We start from the raw sequence: 24,535 nt of genomic DNA, 5'->3' as shown, positions 1-24,535 counted from the left end.
TTTAAAAAAAAAGAAAGAAAGCGTGAGAGAGAGGAGATACCACATGATCTGGTGTATCTAGGTCAGTTAATAAATGAAGGAAAAAATATAATAAGGATGATTAAGACATGAGAGGAGCTTCAAAAAGGAGTTAACTATCAAAGGATTAAGATAGGCCTCTTGAGAAATCTGATAGCGTCTTTAAGTATCTTTGCAAAAATACTTGTGCTGCAAATGTCAGTTATGAAGAATGGCATCTCCTACTATCCTGCAAAAATCAGTACTTGATTTGTTCTGTATTTATTCTGTGACTTGATGCTTAATTGAAATTATAACCTCAATTTTATCCAAATAAGATAAAGTTTTTACATTTCTTAGTTTTATGATTCAAAATAAACTTCCAATTGAACCTTTTTTTTACTATTTCTATGAACGATTTGTTCCTATTCCAACTTGTCTCACTTCTATAAGTAGATGGTGCATTTGCATACCTAAAGAATAATAATATCAATTCTGATTCAGGCTTATTGCTCTCTATAGCATTCTGGCATTCATTAACCAAGCCAGAAAAATGTCAGGATAATGCATTGAGATGGAAATTACAATTAAACCACAGCTAGCTTTTTTTTTTTTACCCCTTCAAGGAACTGTTTGGATGAATAGCTGCTTTTCTTTTCTTTTTTTTTTAGCAATAATGTCTCACTGTAATGCCCAGACTGACTTCTGGGCTCAAGGGATTCTCCCACCTCAGCCTTTCAAGTCACAGGGACTACAGGAACACAACACCCCACAGGCTTATGGCTGCTTTTCTATGCCCTAAAGCTCTAAATCTTAGGCTTTCTCCTTCAGTGACCCCATACTCCAAAAGAACGTGAAATGGAAGACACTGGAACTGCTCATTGTTTCGAAACAATGTTGTTTTTTTTTTTGAGACAGATGTCATTTTGATGCTTCATCTGATGCTTCTACCATTTTATACCTGAAATGATTCAGAATCCAGGCAAGAAGGAGAGATGATGTATATTGAACTCCTCAAAAGCCCAACAGCTGACATTTATTACTTACCATGGGCCATTTGATGTCCTAAGCATTTTATGTGGTCTATCTCGTTTAGTTCTCACCAAAGCCCCAATATCATTTCATCTTTGAGTAAAGAAATTCAGAAACTACTGGGGGTGGTAGCTCATACTTGTAATCTCAGAATTTTGGGAGGCTGAGGTGGGAGGATCACTTGAGCCCAAGAGTTTAAGACCAGCCTGGACAACATAAAGAGACCCTGTCTCTACACACACACACACACACACACACACACACACACACACACACACTCACACACACACACAAATACCTGGCAGAGTAGCATGCACCTGTAGTTCTAGATACTTGGGAGACTGATGTGGGAGGATCACTTGAACTCAGGAAGCCAAGGCTGCAATGAGCCATGATCATGCCACTGTACTCCAACCTGGGCATGGGAGTCTCAAAAAAAAGCAAGAAAGAAATGACACCAAAACGTTAAACAATTTTCCAGGCCACTCAGTTCTGGAGACATAATTCGAACCAAGGCAGTATGATGTCAAAGCTGTGGTTTTTACCCCTAGGATATACTATCTTGTGTGTGGAAATAGGAAAATCATCTGAGTATGGATCTATGTTCTGTACAGCCATCCATCTTCCTGTGCAATGATTCATGACCTGTATTTACCCTCATTAATGTGACATAAACTGCTCTCCCAAGGCCATCACAGTCAACTATAGAAGTAGCTACAAATAATGTTAACAGCACATTCCAAACTCCTCTGAAGATATTATACTGTTGAGCAAATTCAGAACAAATATCAGAAAAGCAATTTATATTTTTGGATTTCTCTTATTAATAAGATGTTATATCTCTCATTCTACAAACATTTATTGAACACTATAATTTGCCATGCAGTTGAGGGATTTCAGTGCACCTAATAAACAGCACACTTCCCCCACCCCTAAAGTTTTGAATCAATTGAGAAATCGGCAGTATATTAGTTTGCTAGGACTGCTGTAATTGAGACACACAAAGAAGGAAGAAAATGTGACAGTTAATAAAAGCAGATTCAGATGGGAAAGATGTTGGAACTAGCAGACAAGGACTTTAAAATAACAATAGTATATATGCTTAAAACATTGGGGTACAGGGAGGTGGACAATATATAGGTAGGAAATTTCATTCCAGGAATAGAAGCTACAGAAAATATGCAATGGAAATGCTAGGACTGAAAAATACAATATGAGAAATGAAGAATTCATCAATTGGGCTTAATGGCCACTTGATAAGAGTGGAAGAAATGATCAAGGTACTTGAATATGAAATGTATAAAATAAAACGTAAAGAGAAAAATAAATGAAAAAACTGAACAAATCTTTGAGACTTACAGGTTGTAATGAAATCATCTAATAGATGTGTAATTGGAGCCAAAGAAGAGCAGGAAAGGGAAAGTAGGGAAGGAAACATACTTGAAGAAATAATGACCAAGAATTTTGCAAAATTGATGGGGGGTTGAGGGTAATGGTGGCAACTCACAGATCCAGAATCCTAAACAGGAGGACAATGACAAGATTTTTGGCTGACTTCTCATCAGAAAGAATGGAGGTGAGCCAACAATGGAACAGCATCTTTAAAATGCTGAAAGAAAAAAAAAGCTGAATCTAGAGGTCTATATACAGTAAAATTATCCTTCAAAAACTTAAGGCCAAATAGATACATTTATAAACAAAAATAGAAAGAATTTATCCCCAGACCAGTGCCATAAGACATACTAGGGGAAATCTTTAGACTGAAGGACAATGATATCAGATGGAAGATCAAATTTGCAATAAGGAATGAAGAATATCAGAAAAAGTAAATAAGTACATAAACATGTTTAGAACCTTTTAATTTTGTATTTAATTGTATCACACATTTTTTCATTCCTAAAAAAGATGATTGATTTTTAAAGTAAAAATAATATGAATGTATCAATATATCATGGGGACTTATACAATGTATTGTGGGGTTTATAATACATGACAATAGAGGATGAGGGATGAGAGGGAGGTAAATTAAAATGTAAAATCTGACTGGGTGCGGTGGCTCACGCCTGTAATCCCAACACTTTGAGAAGCTGAGGTGGGCGGATCACTTGAGGTCAGGAGTTTGAGACCAACCTGGCCAACATGGTGAAACCTCATCTCTGCTAAAAATACAAAAATTAGCTGGGCATGGTGGTGTACACCTGTAGTCCCAGCTACTCAGGAGACTGAGGCAGGTGAATCGCTTGAACCCAGGAGGTAGAGATTGCAGTGAGCTGAGATCGCACCACTGCACTCCAGCCTGGGCAACAGAGCAAGACTGTCTCAGAAAAAAAAAAAAAAAGATCCTTATAAGGGAAATGGTGTAATGTGTAATATATAGTAGCAATGTGCTCTGAAAATATAGACAGTATAACTCTTCAGAATGAGCAGAAGCCAGGCGTGGTGGCTCATGCCTATAATCTCAGCACCCTGGGAGGCCAAGTCAGGCAGATCATTTGGCCAACATGAAGAAACCCCATCTCTACTAAAAACACTAAAATTAGCTGGGCATGGTGGCGGGGGCCTGTGATCCAGCTACTCAGGAGGCTGAGGCAGGAGAATCACTTGAACCAGGGAGGCAGAGGTTGCAGTGAGCTATGATTGTGCCACTGCAATCCAGCCTAGGCAGCGGAGCAACAGTCCATCTCCAAAAAAAAAAAAAAAAAAAAAAAAATGAGCAAAGAATGCAGAACCTATACAGAAAGTAAACCAAGTCATTGATTACATTATTGGTATTAGCATTTTTAAAAGGTCATAGTATAGGGGTTTGCTGTTTGGATAAAACATATGGGACCTTGTTGGTGTTCAGTTAGAGCTGACATGGACTCTAGGTATCCTCTAAGTTTCTTTAGATATTCCTGTGTGATCTTAAACATTCCAGTTTAAACTGGACTTATGTGTTGTGTGGATACTGCAGATTGCTTGATTTATCAGCTCTATCACGCTACTCCCTGAGTGCCTTCTATATAGAAACTGGAAGCAAGGCTTTCTTTTATTCATTCCCAACAATTGCTGGTCACCCCTAACAATGCTGCAATGAACATCCTTGTACATATCTCCTTTGGAACCTGTGTGCATGTTCCTCTGGGTGTACTCAATATGGGTTGTTTGGTTGTAGGGGATATAGTATACATATCCAATTAAGTACTCTCAGACTATTCTAGGAGTGTGGCTGGATGACGCTCCCTGCAAAGTACAGAGAGTACCATTTTCCTACCTGCTACCAATATTTAGCATTATCTAATATTCTAAGATTTTCCGATCTGATGGGTATAAAACTTAGAATATTGGATAATGCAAAATATTGGTGAAATATTTAGGGAAACTAGAAAACCTTAATTCAAAGGATGTAATCAGAAAACATCTTCCTTCTTTCCTTCTTTCCTTCCTTCCTTTCCTTCTTTTCTTCCTCCCTTCCTTCCTCCCTCCCTCTCTTTCTTCCTTGCTTCTCTTTCTTTCTCCAATTCTTTCTTGACTTCTATTCCCTTTAAATTTATTTAGTGGGAAAGTACTTTCTGTTCCAACTTGAAAATGTACGCATTTCCATGACATTTCTCTTACTTTCAGGAAATAAAAATATCTTGGTGACATTGAATAAAAACACAGTCTCATTTCAGTAACTAAAAGTACATTATGTTATTATAAAATCTTTGCATTTAAATTAAGTTAAAATCTTTCTCCTTCCCTTGATGGAACCTTCTACAGGCAGAAACCAGGGGAGGGACTGTGATTTTTCTTTTCTCTATGCTCACCTTCCACTCCATCTATGTTGCTAAGTATGGTTTCCTTTAAGAAGAGGGAGGGAGAAGAGGTGAAAAGGATTAGTAACATGCTGACCGGTATTGTAAGATGGTGTTTTCTGGACCTCATAAGTGTTTAGAGCTGATAATGTGTGGGGTGGGAGTATTCAGAGGATTCCACTGGGAATGCTCAATGGCATTTTCCATGATAGGGGAACTAGAGTTTCCTCTGCTCGCCCATCAGCCCCTAATCCTTTGATTGATTCTACTGGAAGGCACTTGCAGACTTTTTCTGTTAGGATCCTGAGGCTCCCCCAGGCAGCCCTTCTTGGGACTTGAAAGGCACCAGATTAGCTCTTTCTCCTTAGAGGTCATTTTGCAAAGGTAGTATGAATACATGCACTACATCAATGCTATATTTTATACAAATATAAAATAACATTTATTGGGAGAAATGGAAAAGCAAAAATGTGTGTAGGTGACAGCTCCTACTGTCATGAGTCCTCCAGGAATGATGCTTGGACTGATTGTGAGTGGACTGAACCCAGCATGGCCGTGGTACCATAGTGAAGAGCTCTACTTCCACATATATTCCATGGTCATAGAAAAATAGGGACAAGGATCATCTACATGCCTTTGTAATGATGGAAAACCTCTGGCTGGAAATAGGCTTTATTAGAAAGAAGCGACTTCTAGCCAGGTGTGGTGGCGCACGCCTGTAATTCCAGCACTTTGGGAAGCTGAGGCGGGTGGATCACGAGGTCAGAAGTTCAAGACCAGCCTGGCCAACATGGTGAAACCCCATCTCTAAAAAATATAAAAATAAAAAAAGAAAGAAGCAACTTCTGAGATCAGTTGTCATATTTTAGCCTGTTTTCCCATTGAGTGAACTCAGATCTGGTGAGCCAGCTCTTTACAAGGCTACTGAAAGGACATAAGGAATCAGCTGCCAGGGCCATGCAAACTTGTCTGTCCTGAGTAGTTGGCTTAGGCATCTATTGCCCTGAAATACAGGCCCATCCCAAAGCAGCTAAATTCTTGCTTTCCGGCATTGGAGTACTTAGTGAGTCTACCTCTGCCTTTACAATTTTCCAGTGGTCAGATACCAGTCCACTGGTCTCCCTGGCTAGTAGGATGAATATAAAACTCTTTAAGTAGTACTGCTGAAGGCTCTCTCTCTTAAGGTGAAGGGGCAGGTATTCTCTCTCTCTCCATTCTGGGGATGGGAGTCAAAGAACAATGCTCGCCAAAGAAACCTTCCTAACAAATTCTCTTTTGACTCTTGTAGCCTCAATATGAGGCTGATTTTTGACCACCTACTTAGAATTTTTTTGAATAGTGAAATAATGAGTTCTTGGAAATAATTGTTTTTTTTTTTTTGCTTCATAGACACTGAGTATAGGATATTTATAGATACTTTGACAGTTTGTTCTCAACTTTGGCTGGATTTGAGAATCACTGGAGAGGCCTGTCCCTTGGCTGCACCCTGACCAATTAAATCAGAGTCTCTGCAGGTGGGCTCTCTAGGTGATTCTAATCTACAATCAAGGTTGAGAACCACTGCTTATGTAGAAACAAAGGCTTTGAAAGGGGAAACAATTACATTGGATGATTAAACATAATTTCCACCAGTTCCTTCTCTTGACTATAGATTTATTCAGTTCCTGTGGTGTATGCCTTTTTTTAAATGATATCGAGTCTTGCTCTGTCACCCAGGCTGGAGTGCCAGGGTGCAATCACAGCTCACTGCAGCCTCAACCTCCTGGACTTAAGCAACACTTCCATCTCAGCTTCGCATGTAGCTGGGACTACAGGCTTGTGCCACCATGCCCCAACTCATTTTTGTATTTTTTGTAGAGACAGGGTTTTGCCAGGTTGGTCTTAAACTCCTGTGCTCAAGCAGTCTGCCTGTCTTGACCTCCCAAAGTGCTGGGATTACAAATGTGAGCCACCTTGCCTTACTTGGCACATGCCTTTTAAAAGCAGGCAACCCAACGCCATTCCAAGTTGCATTTGGTGCTAAGGAATAGGTTGCATTTAGCAGTGTTTCCAGGAGTTGTCCAGAATACATATTTTGCTTCCTTTTTGTGTATTTCTGTTTTCGTTTGTCTGCTAAGTTTTGTGGCTGAAATTTCAAGTTGTGCTTTCCATCTCTTTCTTTGGGGAACCCTTTATACTCCTGTCTGACACAATGCATTTGGTCCCCTTATCCTCTTGCCATTGTGGACATCAGTGAGTGCACCCCTGGCCTCAGGTAGGTGACTCTTTATTTATTTATTTATTTATTTATTTATTTTGAGACAGGGTCTCTGTCACCCAGGCTAGCATGCACTGGCACAATCTCGGCTCACTACAACCTCCACCTCCCAGGTTCAAGCGATTCTCCTGCCTCAGGCTCCTAAGTAACTGCAATTACAGGCACCTGCCACCATGCCCAGCTAATTTTTGTATTTTTAGTAGAGACGGAGTTTTGCCATGTTAGCCAGGCTGGTCTTGAACTCCTGACCTCAAGTGATCCACTCACCTGGGCCTAACCAAAGTTCTAGGATTATAGGCGAGAGCCACCACGCCTGGTCAAGTGATTCTTTAGAATTCCACCAGCAGCTATAATCTCTTGCTTCCCCTTTCCCATGCAATCAGTTCCAAGTGCTAAGATTTAGGCATCTATTATGTGCCAGACATTGTTAAAAATAAATTCTTTATGTTTCAAGCTTTCTATATATAATTTTATTTAATCTTTCCAATTATACTAAAAAATGGGTGCTCTTATTATCTTCCCCATATTATTAACTTTCCCTAAATGGAAGAAACTGAACTTCTTTCCATTTCAATCACACCTCAAAATAAGGAAAGAGATTCCGTGGTTCTGGTTATAAATGACAGAAATTGACCCTTGCCGATGTAATCAGGGAGCACATTTATTAAAAATGTCATGGGTTTGAATGCAAATGTTTCCTTGGTGTCAAAATTCTATTTATCCTATTTGAGTTTTCTAATAAATTTGAAGCTGAGAAAAGACAGAAATTATTTACATTTTTGCTTCTACAAACTATGAACCTGTTAAAAACAGATTATGTTTCTTCTTTTCTAAGTGGCTAATGTTGGGTCTTGAACATATTGTGCACTTATTAAATGTGAGACTCCTTGAGGTATAGGCAGATTCTGCCTTCTAGCAGAGGGCTGAGGTGTGGTCGAAGCAAGCCCTTATGTAGGAGCTTGTTAGAAGTGCAAAGTCATGGGCCTCACCCTAGACCTACTGAATCAGGATTTGGGGAAGGAGCAGGACATGTTAGCGAGCAATTCAGGTGATTCTGATGCACTCTTGATTTGAAAAGCTCTGCTTTCATGGCTCCTGATCTAGTAGACTCATAGAAAATTTCATTTATAAATGCATATTCACTATTTAATCTGCTAAAAGCCATAGTCATAATGCCTCCTTACTAAAATGAAAGAGGTATGAGTTCACCTCACAACTTGATCTTTCTCATCTTCTCTTGCCATAAGCTGCTTCATTCCTTCCTTTTTCATTTGTGTGCTGTTCAGAAATCAAGGTAGAAGTCAAGTGACGTTTGCTCATTTGTGTGACACAGCAAGTCACACCCAGTCCACATTGTTTGGGATAGGAAATTGTTTCTTCCATCTAATGACTTGAAAGAGAAAGTAGCATCAGTTTGAGTGAATGTGTGTCAGCCTAAAGAGATACAGCATCTCTCTCTCTCTCTCTCTCTCTCTCTCTCATTCACTCACTCCCTCATTACCGTGAAGATGACACCAAGGCATTTCATGAGGGATTTGCCTCCATGACTCAGACACCTCCCACCAGGCTCCACCTCTATCATTGGGGATTACATTTCAACATGAGATTTTTAGGGGACCAACCTCTAAACCATATCAGCTGGCTTTCTCTAGAGAAGTGATTCTCAGCTTTGGCTTCACATCAGAGTCACCTGGAGGGTTTCTAAAACTTTCATTACCCTGTGCTCTGGAGGTTCAGATGGAGCCAGGAGAAATGTAGATTTTCCCAAATTGCCCATTCTTTGCCACTTACCCATTTTGAAATCAACATATGACTGGTTAGCTGCAACTTATGAGATACTATTGCTAGCAGCTCTGCCTTTGAGCCTCATGGGTGGCCACAAATCCCTCCAATGGTACCAGGATGACCATAAGATATGCTGCCCTCCAGACCTTCTGCATCTGGGACTATTCCAGGAGTTTGGGTTCTGACCAAGAATGTTTCTTGCCTGTCCAAGCTGGAATCCCAAGCCCTCTGAGAGCTTAATTTAAAAAACAAAAACAAAAAAATTTGTATTGCTGTATAAAGCACATACCATAGCTACAGCTCAATACTGTTTAGTAGATTTATGAAGTTGTGAAGTTATCACTACTCCCAGAAAGATCCCTCATGACCCCTTACAGTCACTCCTCATTCTCACTCCTGACCATGCTCACACTTTTTTTTTTGAAACAGTCTTTCCCTGTCGCCCAGGCTAGAGTTCAGTGCCACGATCATGGCTCACTGCTGCCTCAACTCTTTGGGCGCCAGCAATCCTTCCCACTCAGCTTCCCAAAGCGCTGGGATTATAGGTATGAGCCACCGCACCTGGCCAATTTCTTTTTTTAAAAGAGCTATCTATATTAAGATGTAACTCACATACCATACAATTCACCTATTGAAGGTGTACAATTCAAGGGCTTGTAGCATTTTCAGAGTTGTGAGCTCATCATCACAATCTATTTTAGAGCATTTTCATTACCTCATAAAGAAACCCTGTGCCCCTTAGCCATCACTCCCAACCTTCTGTCTCCCCTAACCTTAGGCAACCACTGATCTACCTTTTGTCTCTAGAGATTCACCTCCTCTAGATATTTCATATCAGTGGAATCATATAATGATGTGGTCTTTTGTGACTGGCTTCGTCTCTCTTGAACGTGATAGTTTCAAGGTTCATCATCCATGGTCTAGCATGTATCAATATTTCATTTCTTTTTATTGCTGAATAATATTCCATTGTATGAATATATCACATTTTGTTTATCCATTCATCAATTGATGGACATTCGGGTTGTTTTCACTTTTTGACTCTTATGAATAAAGGCACTGTAACCTACTTGTAAGAAGTAGTGCAGAGCCAATCACAGACTCTGAGTTTCAGCCAATCACAGGCAGTCAACTGTTAAAACCATGTTCAAATAAGGCAAATGCAGAGCTGTAACCAATCCACCTGTTTCCTTATCTCAGTTTTGTTTCTTATATAACATTTCTTTTTTCTGTTCATAAATGTCATGTGACCATGTGGCAGCCCCAGAGCCTGATTTGCTAATTGTTCTTTGCTCAATTAAACTCTAAGTTTAATTTGTCTAAAGTTTTTCTTTTAACTGAACATTCATGTACACATTGTGTGAACATACATTTTTATTTCTCTCAGATATATACCTACGAGTAGAATAGCTGGGTTATATGGTAACATATGTTTAGCTTTCTTTTTCCTTTCTTTTCTTTTCTTTTCCTTTTTTTTTTTTTTTTTTTTTGAGACAGGGTCTAACTTTGTTGCCCAGACTGGAGTATAGTGGTGGGATCATAGCCTTGCAGCCTTGTACTCCTGGACTCCAGTGATCCTACTGCCTCAGCCTCCTTAATAGCTAGGACTACAGATGTGCACTACCATGCCTGGCTAATTTTTAAAAAGGTATTTGCAGAGACCGAGTCTCACTTTGTTGCCCTGGCTGGTTTTGAACTCCTGGCTTCAAGTGATCCACTTGCCTTGGCCTTCCAAGGTGGTGGGATTATGGGTGTGAGCCAGTGTTCCTGGCTTGTTTTAGCCTTTTGAGGGACCACTACTCTTTTTAAAGCAACTGTGCCATTTTACATTCCTATCAGCAACATACAAGGGTCCCAATTCCTTTACATCCTTACCAACAATTGTTATTCCATAATAACAATTATGGAATGATTTTATGGTGTGACGTGGTATCTCGTTTGTATTTTCCTGATGGCTAATGTCAAGTATCTTTTCATGTGTATACTGGCCATCTCTAGTTCTTATTTGGAGAATGGCCTATTAAGATCCTTTGCTTCTTTTTAAATTGGGCTACTTGTTTATTTATTATTGAGCTGAAATAGCTCTTTATATGTCCTATATACAAGTCTTGTATTAGATATATGACTTGCAAAAATTAACTTCCATTCTTTGGGTTGTCTTTGGACTTCCTTAAAAGCTTCCACCACTCTTGTGACACTCTGCTTCATGCTGGCTCATGTTGTAGTTAGTTGTTAATATGTACCACTCTCTTTTGAAATCAGAAACTAATTGAGGTGCATACCTTTATTTTTGTATACCATCAGAAACCTAGATTGCTTTCTGCACATGAATAGTGCATTTTGGATTTGAGGTCTGCATGCCAGATCTTATTGAATGAAGTATTTTGAATGTCACTAAATCCAGAGATTTTGTTTTCCACATCTAGACAACCCAGCTGCCTTGTATCCGGATAAAATAAATGGGCGAACGCAATCGATTCTATCCATTAACGATTGTTCCCTTTACCAAGAAAAAAAATAGTGTTGCTATGTGAGTTACCATTTCATAAATAAGCTGTATTCCAAAACTTCACTTGTATGGCCATTATTTGTAATGCTGAACATGTTTTCACCAAGTACCAATGTGATAACAATGGCTCAGCTTACGATTCTGGGACTCAAAACCAGCTGCATTTCTGAAGAAGCTTACTGTAAGTGTGTACATCATAGGTCAAAAGAGCCCTTCATGATCAGGTCTGGCCTGGGAATGGAAGCGTAACTCATCATATGATGTCCATGGGAAAGTGTGTTAGAGCACCGAGCAGCTGCATAAACATGTATTTCCTCTCTGTGTACATGTGTTGTAGACCCAGTGACCTCTGGTCAGGAAGCCTGAAATTAAAAGAGGATTTTGGAATATAAGGAGCCTTCCTAACAAACCCTAGCAGAGACCAGTTATTTTTAGGGATGGGCCGTGTGAATTTAAGACAGGGGTCCTACCCAAATAACAATCTCAAGGAAAAGTGAATGTTTGAATATTATGCCCTATCAAAATGATGACAGTGAAGATTATGCTGTTACATAGGCACATGTTCATAAGCAGAAGAACATAGGGTCTCAGATGTTAAACAGAGCCCCTCAACATTCACACCCAACGAAGGAAAGCAACAAAATAAAACAACAAATGTCTTGGCAGAGAGAAAAAATGAAAAAACTAGAAACAAAGAAACCAAAATGCTAACAATAATTTTGTTCATGCGGAATAACTTTTTTCTGCTTTTCTTTCTTCTGAATTATTTCCAATTTGCTTAGATTTATTTTAGTAGTAAAATCCAGGACAACTTCTCTATGTTTAATTTCTGTAGGATCAGGGATCTTGTTTGTCCTCTATACAGAGATATCACCACTGCATAGAAGAGTACTTGGTACAAAAAAGGCACTTAATAAATATTTGTTGAGTTAGATAAGTAATAAATAAAAAAGCATCAGAATGGAAAAGTAAGTAGAGTTTGGAATGCAGTTATGGACTTCAGAGTAAAAGAGGTAATATTGCTTTATATTTTTTTCATCTGGAGGAGAGAAATTCTAGCACCATGTAAAGATTCGAGGAATCATTTTTTGAGGTCTATGTTGTGAAGAAAGTTTCTGAAACATAAATGTAGTTGGTCATCAATAGAACAAATATGATGTGCAGAAGTAAAAGTTCCATACAGAAATCCTAAGAAATAGCCATTTAATATCTTCTCTAGTCTTCTTTAATTTCCAGAAAGGTTGAGCAGCAAATGTTTTGCAGATGTCTTCTAAGTTGTCTCTGTTTTCATTGTAATATGTGCACAGAAGGGTATGTCTTGATTAACTTAGATTCTAGTAGAATCTAGAAGTTATGATGTTTCTTGGAATTATTTAGTATAACTCCAAATATCCCAGCACTCATGTTCTGCTATTATAATTTTCATTAATTCTAAATTTCATGTATTGGCATCTCTGCCGCAATCCTACTTCCCAAACATCCTTAAGGAGGAAAAGGCTGAGAAGCGCTGGAAATGTTACTAATCATAGTTTGTACCAGAGGATTTTTTTTCTCCCCCAACACTTCCCAAAATATTTTATCTGGATTATTTTCAAATTATTTTGGCAATCATTTGATAAGAAATATTGTTACAGTAGGTTTCATTTTGGATCCTTTTTTAGTTACTCCTTCAAGTTTTGAATGAGTCATATTCTTAGTCTCAACTTCACATGATATATTCCCACTTAATAATGAGTATAAATCTCATTTGTTTTCAAATATATTTTAAGGACAACTGACACAGAAGGATGGAAATATACCATTCTATAAATGATAAAATTATCTTCATAAATCTCTACTTTTTTTTTTTAACTTTGACAAAGTTCTCCAAAGATATAACATGTATAGGATTGCATGGATTAAGAGGGCATTTCATATTTCCTTTCTAAAAGGTAAACATGATTTTTTATAGCTTCTAAAAAAGCATGACTAAAGGATAAAGAGAGAAATTTAAAAGATTATGTCTCGTGCAAGCATCTATACTTTTGTTTCCATTTCTTTTAGAATAAAAGTTGTTTTACATTTTATCTCAGGGCTGACAATCTGATCAGACACAACATAAATCTTCAAGTATCTGAAAGGCTGCTTTTCAGGCAACCTGAAATGATTTTTTTCTTGGAGTACTTGTAAAGTACAGACTCTGAAGCAGGAGTGCCTTAATAGTTTTATAAACTCAAGTCAATAGTATAAATTTTTTTATTTTCTCCCTTTCATTCTCTCTCTCCATTCTTCCTGCTCTTCTTTCTCTCTTTCCCTTCTCTGCTCCTCCTCTCTCCTCCTTTCCCCTCCCCTCCTTCCTTCCCTCCCTCCCTCCCTCTCTCTCTCTCTCTTTTTTTCTTTCTTTCTTTGTCTTGCTCCATCACCCAGGCTGGAATGCAATGGCAAAATCATAGTTCACTGTAACCTCAAACTCCTGGGCTCAAGGGATCCTCTGGAATGCATTTTCAAAGAGATGGTAGTAGGTCTTCTCCTCAAAGATATTTAAAAATGGGATCAAGTTGGGTGTGGTGGCATGCACCTATTGTTCTAGCTACTGGGCAATCTGAAGCAGGAGGATGGCTTGAGCTCAGGAATTTGAGACTGCAGTGAGCTATGACCACACTTGTGAATAGTCACTGTACTCCAGCTCAGGTGACAGAGTGAGACCCTGTTTCTAAAAAAACAAAAACAAAACAAAACAAAAATTAAATGTAAAAATTAAAAAAAATTTAAAAATGGGAACAGCAACCATGAATGTGACAAAAGTAAAGTACTCGAACTTAACTTTCAGTACCAAGATAAATAGCCTCTAGATAATGTGGTCAAGTGGAATTGAATAACTGAGATATCAGAAAATGGAAAATTATTATATAATGTCATTTTATATAGGTTCATCAAATTATCTGATTCTCAAACTTTAAGCAATGCAAAGTCTGTTTAAAAAATGAGGACACTGGGATTTAGCATGTTCAGGAGAACTTGTTTAAATAGGGAGAACTGAACAAAGTTATTAATCTCTATAAAAGGCACGAGGACAAAATGAAGGGTGAAGAAAAACCAAACCTTTAAAGGGATGAGGCAGATGGAGGGGGGCACTGACTTAGCCATTCGGGAAGGGTGACTCATTAACCAGTGGTGGGAAATCCAGAAAACCACATGTTTTACATTTTATCTCAGGGCTGATGATCTGATCAGACACAACATAAATCTTCTCTCTCTTCTGTACCACAGAACTGCCCAGACGACTCAGGAACTGATGGAACCAGGTACCACCAGAGGCAGAATTTAGGGTGAGGTTGAAACAAGAGAGTGTATTTAAGAAGCACCAGGACCTGACATCTCCCTGATTCCATATGGCTTATGACTGAGCCTTTTCTATGTCTGCAGATGGCTGGCAAGAGTGGAGAGAAAACCTCTGACAGGGCAGGGCTAGTAAGGGGTAGGAAGGACACACTAGAACAGACAAGAGTTGGGATACCTTATGAAAAAGGGAATTAAGTGAAACAAATAATATTGGATGTTGAGATTCTCCACTCCCCAACTCTCCACCCCGCTACCCTACCACTTCCCAACCTTCTTCCTCCACTCCAAATGGCTGGCAGCTTGCATATTTTTAGGGCAGGGCTAAGGGGCACAGCTTCTCAGAAACCTTTCATAGACATGGTTATGTAAATGACATCCCCTGGAATCATGCCTAGTTTGCACGGTCATACATAAAGATCCCTGAGCAGAAGCACCTCTTCTGAGAAAGTGAAGCAGCCCAAGACACAGGACCCCAAAGTAATGATATGAGAGATTCACCAACTAAACGGCCCAGCTGGCTCTCCCAACAGTGAAGCAAACATTTGACAAGCCCCTACCATAAGCACAGAGCCTTAGATCCACTCTTTGGAACCCCATGAACTTCTAGCCAAGAATCACCAGACTGAAGAAGTCTCTATATGAAAGATAGAGACTGAAATAATTAGAAAAAAAAAAACTTAGAGGAAATAAAGTATTCAGGAATAAGACAAAATTATCATTAATATATGAGAGATGAGAAGATAATGCATATGTGGAAGACAAGCAGTGTTTTGTATTATAGTAAGAAACATTCAGAGAACAAAAAAGAGCGCTTGGAAATTAAAAATGTGATAGTAAAAATGAAAACTCAATAGAATGGTTAGAGAATATAATTGAAAAAATCTCCTAGTAAATAAAGCAAAAACATCTAAAATAGAAAAAAATATTTAAAAAATCAAAGGATCGGTGGCTCACGCCTGTAATCCCAGCACTTTGGGAGGCCAAGCTGGGTGGATCACTTGAGGTCAGGAGTTTGAGAACAGCCTGCCCAACATGGTGAAACCTTGTCTCTACTAAAATACAAAAAATTAGCTGGGTGTGATGCCAGGCACCTGTAATCCCAGTTACTAGGGAGGCTGAGGCAGGAGAATTGCTTGAACCCTGGAAGTGGAGGTTGCAGTGAGCCAAGATCGCACCATTGCACCCCATCCTGGACAACAAGAGTGAAACTCTGTCTCAAAAATAAATAAATGAATAAATAAAAATAAAAAATGGAGGATCGGTTAGAGAAATCTGACATTTGAATAGTAAGATTTCTAGAAGTTGAAAACAGAGGAAAAAGATTAGATAACATCAAATGCAACTTAAGGAAATTCCCTGGAAATGAAAGGTGTGTTTTCACATTCAGAGGGTCCACTGTGTGCCTAACAAAATAAATAGACTCATACTTTAGTATATCATCAGGAAATTTCAGTGCTTTAGGACGTTAACTGTTATTAGCCAATAAAATTCAAAATGCATAATATATTGATGACCCCTCAACATTTTAAATACTTCAAAATTGTCATTGGATCAAGGGGGAGCTTAAGAGAGAGATGAAATCAAGAAGTCAGTGGAAATAGCAATATTTTATAATCAAAGCCTTTACAAGGAAACTTTATTGTCTCAATGGCCACATTATTAAATACAAATGATAAAAATTGAAGGAACAAATTACTCTTATGAAATTAGGAGAGGACTATGGAAACAGCCTAATAAGGTATTAATAAAGATAAAATAAGACATTAACAAATTAGAAAACATACAAGAAGAATTAAGAAATAAAAACCTAATTTTTAAGAAAAACACCAATGAGAAAGATCTTATGAGTTAAACAAGCTTCTTACAAGCCTAATGGTGGGGGACACAGGGTTGGGGAATGAAATTGACAAGATCAGAAATCAAAAAGAGAAATAATCTCAGATATGAGAGAGATTTTAAAAAATCTTAAGTGAGAGAGAAATATTTGTTTTTGAGTGGTCTAGAATAATTTTCACTAATGTGAAAGATATAATCCATTCTGAAGTTAAAATAGAATAGGAAACCGTAGACACAGCAAGAATTTTTTTAAATGAATAAAAGCAAATCCAGGTATGGAAAATAAACAATATGAACAAAAGTCATTTCTGAGCATGAAATCATGGGTGATCTTGATAGTTTTGCTGATATGCATGGCTACCTTTTCTATTGAAACATATATTGGGTTTATAGCAATATATGTATTGCTATAAAATATATATCAATATATTCTATAATAAAATTATAATAAGCACTAAGAAAGAATTTAAGTCACTGAACAGTAACTATTTGATGTAGCATTTAAGGAAAGATGACTTTAAATTCCCCAATTTACTTTGCGGTTTCCACACCAACATGTTTTTTGTAGCAACATACCTGTTGCAATGTTCCACGCTACTCATATTGCTGGGACAATGGTAATACAGCAGAGTAATGATTCTTTTCTCCCTCAGTGAGATAAAGCCAACAGAAACCAAAATTTGATTATTATTTTCCCTTTTAGAAAACTTTTTTATCTTTTTGAGACAGGGTCTTGCTTTGTTGCCCAGACCGAAGTGTGATCATAGCTCAGTGCTGCCTAGAATTCCTGGGCTCAAGGGACCCTTTCGCCTTAGCCTCCCGAGTAGCTGGGACCATAGGCCACACCACCACATCCAGCTAATTTTAAGATTTTTTGTAGAGAAAAGATCTCACTGTGTTGCTCAGGCTGGTCTTGAATTCCTGGGCTCAAGCGATCCCCCCCACCTCAGCCTCCCAAAGCGCTGTAATTATAGGTGTAAGCTACCGAGCCCCATTTAGATAACTCTTACTATGCAAACATTAAATATATACAAAAGTAAAGAGAACAGTAAGATGAACTCTTATATTCATCACTATCTTCCACAATTATCAACGAATCTTATTCCCTCGATTCATTCACCTCCAGCCCCACTAAATGATTTTGAGGCAAATACCAAACATCATATATTTTCACTCATAAGTATTTCAGTATGGCTCTCCTGAAGTCACAAATCTTTTAAAAAGTTACTATAATGTCGTTATGCCATCTGAAAATTTTAATTTCTTAGCATCATCAAATATCTGATCAGTGCTGAAATTCATTCAATAACTTCAAATTGTTTATAGTTTATTTCAAATAGGACCTAAAGTTTATCAAATTCATAAGTCTTTTCAATATTTATGCTTTCTACTTTTCAATTTCTTTATTATTTATTTATTTATTTACTTTTGAGACAGGGTTTCACTGTCACCTAGGCTGGAGTGCAGTGGTGCAATCTCAGCTCACTGCAGCCTTGAGCTCCTGTGCTCAGGTGATACTCCTGCCTCAGCCTCTCAAGTAGTGGGGACTATAGGTATGTGCGACCATGCCTGGCTAATTATTTTTCTGCTTTTGTTTTTGTTGTTGTTTGTTTGTTTGTTTTGGTTTTGTGTAGAGATAGGGCTTTCCCACGTTGCCCAGGCTGGTCTCTAACTCCTGGACTCAAGCAATTCTCCCGCCTCAGTCTCCCAAAATACCGATATTATAGGCATGAGCCAACCGTGGTCAGCCTAAATTTATTACTTTGATATTATATCTGCAAATGGTTGATATTTGTCTTATGCTCACTTCTCTTTTGACAGAAACTTAAGGGTTTCGGTATCATCCATTAGACAATTCATTGATGAAACGTAAGAAGTCTATAGATGTAGTTATTTCTTTTAGTAAAAAATTCACATATTGCTAGACCCCAGGAAACTGCTTGAAAATTATTTATTAATGTAAAAGTGATTTGGAAAAAATTTTTTAAAAGAAAACTATGCATTAAATATTATGTATCTGATTTGTTATTAGGTTAATAATTGGGAGTTAATGTCTCTCTCACATTCAGTGAATCACACTCTTCTGGTTTTTCTTCTGCTCTTTACTCTGAGTCTTTTATTAGGTCCTCTTTCTCTACTTGACCTCTAAATGTTGGGGTTCCTCAGCAGGCCATTTGAAGCTCACTTCTTTTGCATCATTTTCTTATGAGATCACAATAATACCTCAAGTTGTAAATGAAGTCTTTATTGGCAAATTTGACTAAAAATACTTTCACATAGCCAATACAAAAGTAAAAAGGAAAAATGATGCACTGCCTTATAGAAATTGTGGCTTCAATCAAGAGTTAATATATAGAACGTCCTAAAAACAGAAAAGAAAATAATAAGCCAGGCACAGTGGCTCATGCCTGTAATCCCAGCAATTTGGGAGGCCGAGGCTGGCAGATCATCTGAGGTCAGGAAGCAGAGGTTGCAGTGAGCTGAGATCACGCCACTGCACTCCAGTCTGGGTGACAGAGTGAGACTCCGTGTCAAAAAAGAAAAAAATTACATGGGACCTAAAAGTGGTGGCATTGCATTGAAGAAACCAGAATTAAAGAAGAAACAGGAGAACGATCCAAGATGGCCGATCGCTAACATCCCAGGATTGCAGCTCTCAGGGAAGGCGCGGAGAACTAGAGGACGCCACACTTTCAGACAAAGTCTGGTCGCTCACGGAGCAGAAGATACCCCAGTGGTGGAAACACACGAGTCGCCAGTGCGACTCGTGATCGGCGCAGAGGTTCCGCCGGCACCTCAACGCGGCAGCGCTCGGCGCAGAGTAAACAGGACCGGTTCCCCTTCTTTTTTTTTTTTTTTTTTTTTTTTTTTTTTGAGACAGAGTTTCGCTCTTGTAACCCAGGCTGGAGTGCAATGGCGCGATCTCGGCTCACCGCTACCTCCGCCTCCTGGGTTCAGGCAATTCTCCTGCCTCAGCCTCCTGTGTAGCCGGGATTACAGGCACGCGCCACCATGCCCAGCTAATTTTTTGTATTTTTAGTAGAGACGGGGTTTCACCATGTTGACCAGGATGGTCTCGATCTCTTGACCTCGTGATCCACCCGCCTCGGCCTCCCTAAGTGCTGGGATTACAGGCTTGAGCCACCACGCCCGGCCCCGGTTCCCCTTCTGACCGAGGTTTGGAGCCCCGGGAAGGCAGAGTCGCCTACTACGGAAACAAGAAGGAAGCCCAACAGGAGAATCCTGGGCAGAAAAGCACCATCAGTTTTAACGCCGCTGCTCTGGCCCTGGGAGCTAACAACCTGGACATCCACTCAAGAGACCTAATCTGAAAGTTGGTAATTTCAAAGACGACAGGAGGATAAATTTACAATGACGGGAAGAAACCAGCGTAAAAAAGCTGAGAATACTCAAAGTCAGAACGCCTCTCCCTCTAAAGATGATCACAGTTCCACATCAACAATGGAACAAGGCTTGATGGAGAACGAGCGCCTCCTGATGACAGAATCACTCTTCAAGGAATGGATAATAACAAACTTCAGTGAGTTAAAAGAACATGTTGTAGCCCAACGTAAAGAAACTAGGAACTTTGAAAAAAGGTTTGATGAACTCCTATTGAGAATAGACAACTTAGAGAGGAGTATGAGTGAATTAATGGAACTGAAGAATACAATACAGGAACTCCGAGAAGTATGCACAGGTTTAAACACTCGAATTGTTCAAGCAGAAGAAGGGATATCAGAGGTCAAAGTCCAACTTAATGAAATAAAACGTGAAGAAAAGATTAGAGAAAAAAGGATAAAAAGGAATGAGCAAAGTCTCCAAGAAATGTGGGACTATGTGAAAAGACCAAATTTACGTTTGATAGGTGTACCTGAATGCGACGGAGAGAATGAATCCAAGCTGGAAAATACCCTTCAGGATATTATTCAGGAAAATTTTCCTAAACTAGCAAAGCAGGTCAACACTCAACCCCAGGTAATACAGAGAACACCACAAAGATATTCCTCAAGAAGAGCAACCCCAAGGCACATAATCGTTAGATTCACCAGGGTTGAAACGAAGGAGAGGATACTAAGGGCAGCCAGAGAGAATGGTCAGATTACCCACAAAGGCAAGCCTATCAGACTTACAGCAGATCTCTCGGCAGAAACTCTACAGGCCAGAAGAGAGTGGGGGCCAATATTCAACATCCTCAAAGAACAGAACCTTCAGCCCAGAATTTCATATCCAGCCAAACTAAGCTTCACAACTGAAGGAAAAATAAAATCTTTTATGAACAAGCAAGAACTCAGAGATTTTATTACCACCAGGCCTGCTTTACAAGAGCTTCTGAAAGAAGCATTACACACAGAAAGAAACAACCAGTATTAGCCTTTCTGAAAATACACCAAAAAGTAAAGAGCACCAACATAAAGAAGAATTTACACCAACAAATGGATAAAACAGCCAGTCAACATCAAATGGCAGTAACCCTAAATTTAAATTGACTGAATTCCCAATCAAAAGACACAGCCAAAACCCAACGGCATGTTACATCCAGATCTGTTTAACATGCCAAGGATACACAAAGACTCAAAACAAAGGGATGGAGAAAGATTTACCAACCAAATGGAGAGCAAAAATAAATAATAAATAAATAAAAAGCAGGAGTTGCAATTCTTGTATCGGATAAAATAGATTTTAAAGCAACAAAGATATAGTGGTAAAAGGATCAATGCAACAACAAGAGCTAACGATCCTAACACCCAGATAGGAGACTTAAATTCAATGAGACAGAAAATGAATAAGGATATCAAGGACTCGAACTCAGATCCAGAACAAGTAAACTTAATAAATATTTATAGAGCTCTCCACTTCAAATACACAAAATATACATTCTTGTCAATACCACATCACACCTACCCATTAGTTTAAACGAAACATTGATTGGCCATTATTAATACCCAATTTTTTTCAAAATAAAGCAATATTTCCATTTACTCTCCCTCTTTCTCTTCCTCTTTCTTCCTCTCCTTTACTTTTTTTTTTTTTCTTTACTTCTCTCAAAAAAAAAAAAGAAATCAACTTGTAAACCTCTAGATCCAGGTCGGCAATGTCTCATTCATTGCTTGATTTCCTTTCTTCCCTTCCCTCCCTCCCTCCCTCCCTCCCCGCTTCCTCCCTTCCTCCCTTCCTTCATCCCTTCCTTAAAAAAAAAGAAAAAAAAAAAAAGAAGAAACAGACTCGAGAGCCTGAGAAGAAAAAATGTGGCAGAGGAAGAGCCTGAGTTAAAATGACAAATGAATCAGAAGATGAAATTCTACAACTGGCAATCATAGGAAAAACTATAGCTAATGAAAATGTACAGATGGAAAAACATGCTATAGATGGAAGTCTCCAAAAAAGAGTCTTGATCCCAACACACCTGGCAGGAAGAAGAGAAAGGCCTTGCCAGCCTCTGAGACCCCAAAGGCTACAGAGTCTGAGACCCCTGGAAAGACCCAGGGAAGAAGCCAAATATCAATGAGTCAGTGAAGGAAAAAAATCCTTCACTGGGGAAAAAAGCCCGAGACAAGCTCTAAAAAAGCCAGAGGCCAAGTTTTTTGCTACTCTTAGTAAATCTGTGAGAAAAGTTTCCCACAGTCCCCCAAAACCCAAAATACCCCAGTTGACCTAAAGTCAGTAATTCAACTGGAAGCAAACATCAGAAATACCTGAAGAGGCTTTTAGAAATATTGGGGTCCCGACCCACTTTGTAGCCTTCTCCAAGGGTGAGGCCTGGACTTGAAGATTTCTTAAAACCTCCATAGGTAATTCTGACATATGATGTGTTATTTTAATCGAGATTTATTTGAAATTATAGATTCTGCATCATTTAATTTTCTGTTACATAAATGTTATTTAAACAAAACAATAAGACTAATTAACAGTGGCAATTAATGGTAATTAACAGTACCGATGAGGGAGAAGGAAAGGAAGACTCAGTTGGAGGAAATTCAGACTGCAGAAGTGGCCTGCCTGAAAAGTCACAGCAACAGGCAAAAATAAAACAACCTAGAAAAAAAACTCAGGCTGCACATGCAGACAGATAAGCAGACAGGGTCCAGCACAGAAGCCTTTTGTTTGTTATATAAATAGCAAGCTCCCAGGGAAAAGTTTCCTTCCCTTTTCAGGCATATACATGGTGGGAACCTGCAAAGGGAGTGGTGGCGGGGGGGCTTACCTAAAACAAACCCACAGTTATACAAACAAGAGAAGCGATGCTTTGTGCTTGCCTAGAGACATAGCCACAGCTGCGTAAGATAAAGGACATTGCAGAAACAGCTTTACTAATAAGAGAAGTTACTCAATCTATTACAGAGATGAGAGGAGTTTCTTATAAAAACTTTTGAATTCAAGAAGAAGCTTCTCCACTCCTCCTGGAATCTCCACCTGATTCAGCCCGCCTGCCTCCACCATGTCCATCAGGGTGACCCAGAAGTCCTACAAGGTGTCCACCTCTGGCCTCCAGGCCTTCAGCAGCCGCTCCTACACAAGTGGGCCCGGTGCCCCAATCAGGTCCTCAAGCTTCTCCCTAGTGGGCAGCGGCAGCTTCTGGGGTGGCCTGGGCGGAGGCTATGGTGGGGCCAGCAGCATGGGAGTCATCACCACCATCATGGTCAACCAGAGCCTGCTGAGCCCCCTTAACCTGAAGGTGGACCCCAACATCCAAGCTGTGTGTACCCAGGAGAAGGAGCAGATCAAGACCCTCAACAACAAGTTTGCTTCCTTCATTGACAAGGTACTGTTCCTGGAGAAACAGAACAAGATGCTGGAGACCAAGTGGAACCTCCTGCAGCAGCAGCAGATGGCTCGGAGCAACATGGACAACATGTTTGAGAGCTACATCAAAAACCTTAGGCAGCAGCTGGAGACTCTGGGCCAGGAGAAGCTGAAGCTGGAGGCGGAGCTCGGCAATATGCAGGGACTGGTGGAGGACTTCAAGAACAAGTATGAGGATGAGATCAATAAGCGTACAGAGATGGAGAATGAATTTGTCCTCATCAAGAAGGATGTGGATGAAGCTTACATGAACAAGGTAGATTACATGAACAAGGTAGAGCTGGGGTCTCGCCTGAAAGGGCTGACTGACAAGATCCACTTCCTCAGGCAGCTGTATGAACAGGAGACCCAGAAGCTGCAGTCCCAGATCTCAGACACGTCTGTGGTGCTGTCCATGGACAACAGCCACTCCTTGGACATGGACAGTATCATTGCTGAGGTCAAGGCGCAGTACGAGGAGATCGCCAACCGCAGCTGGGCTAAGGCTGAGAGCATGTACCAGATCAAGTATGAGGAGCTACAGATGGTGGCTGGGAAGCATGGGGATGACCCGTGGGGTACAAAGACTGACATATCCAAGATGAACATTAACATCAGCTGGCTCCAGGCTGAGATCGAGGGCCTCAAAGGCCAGAGAGCTTTCCTGGAGGCCACCATCGCAGATGCCAAGCAGCGTGGGTTGCTGGCTGTTAAGGGTGCCAACACCGAGCTGTTCGATCACTGCGCTAAGTCCTGGGAACACAGCTTCCATTAAACCGGCAAACCTTCTGCCCTTGGGAAATACATTATTCTGTAAGAGAGATAAGCATTTTTTATTTTTTAAACCAAATTTATTGAGGTTCAATTTACAAACAATAAAATGTACATATTGTAAGTGCAAACTTCAATGAAATTTTACGAATGTATTCACCCACACGGGCACTACCTTAATAAAAAAACAGACTATTTACATCACTTCAAATCCAGTTCTATCCAAGTTAGTCTCTTCTTGAGCTCTGAGCAGCCACTAATCTGTTTTCTGTCACTATAGATGTCTTTTAAGAGTTTGGGGTCTCACTTGGGGAATCATACTCTTTTGCATTTGATTTCTTTCCTTTTTTCTTTCTTTCTTTTTTTTTTTTTTTTTTTTTTTTGAGACAGAGTCTTGCTCTGTTGCCCAGGTTAGAGTTGCAATGGCATGATCTTGACTCATTGTAACCTACGTTTTCCAAGTTCAAG

At 39.5% G+C, this 24,535-nt stretch overlaps 1 pseudogene across 1 annotated transcript; it reads left to right on the top strand.

The window, feature by feature from the left end:
• Positions 1 to 22,747: 22,747 nt before the first annotated feature.
• Positions 22,748 to 24,269, top strand: LOC128932012 (keratin, type II cytoskeletal 8 pseudogene; annotated as a pseudogene). The gene has a single exon (XR_013533133.1). The product of XR_013533133.1 is annotated as a keratin, type II cytoskeletal 8 pseudogene (transcript).
• Positions 24,270 to 24,535: the final 266 nt, after the last annotated feature.

Source organism: Callithrix jacchus, chromosome 1 (assembly GCF_049354715.1).
Source record: "Callithrix jacchus isolate 240 chromosome 1, calJac240_pri, whole genome shotgun sequence".
Lineage (NCBI taxonomy): Eukaryota > Metazoa > Chordata > Mammalia > Primates > Cebidae > Callithrix > Callithrix jacchus.
Note: the sequence above shows the minus strand (reverse complement) of the source record. Positions and strands in the feature narration are given on the sequence as shown.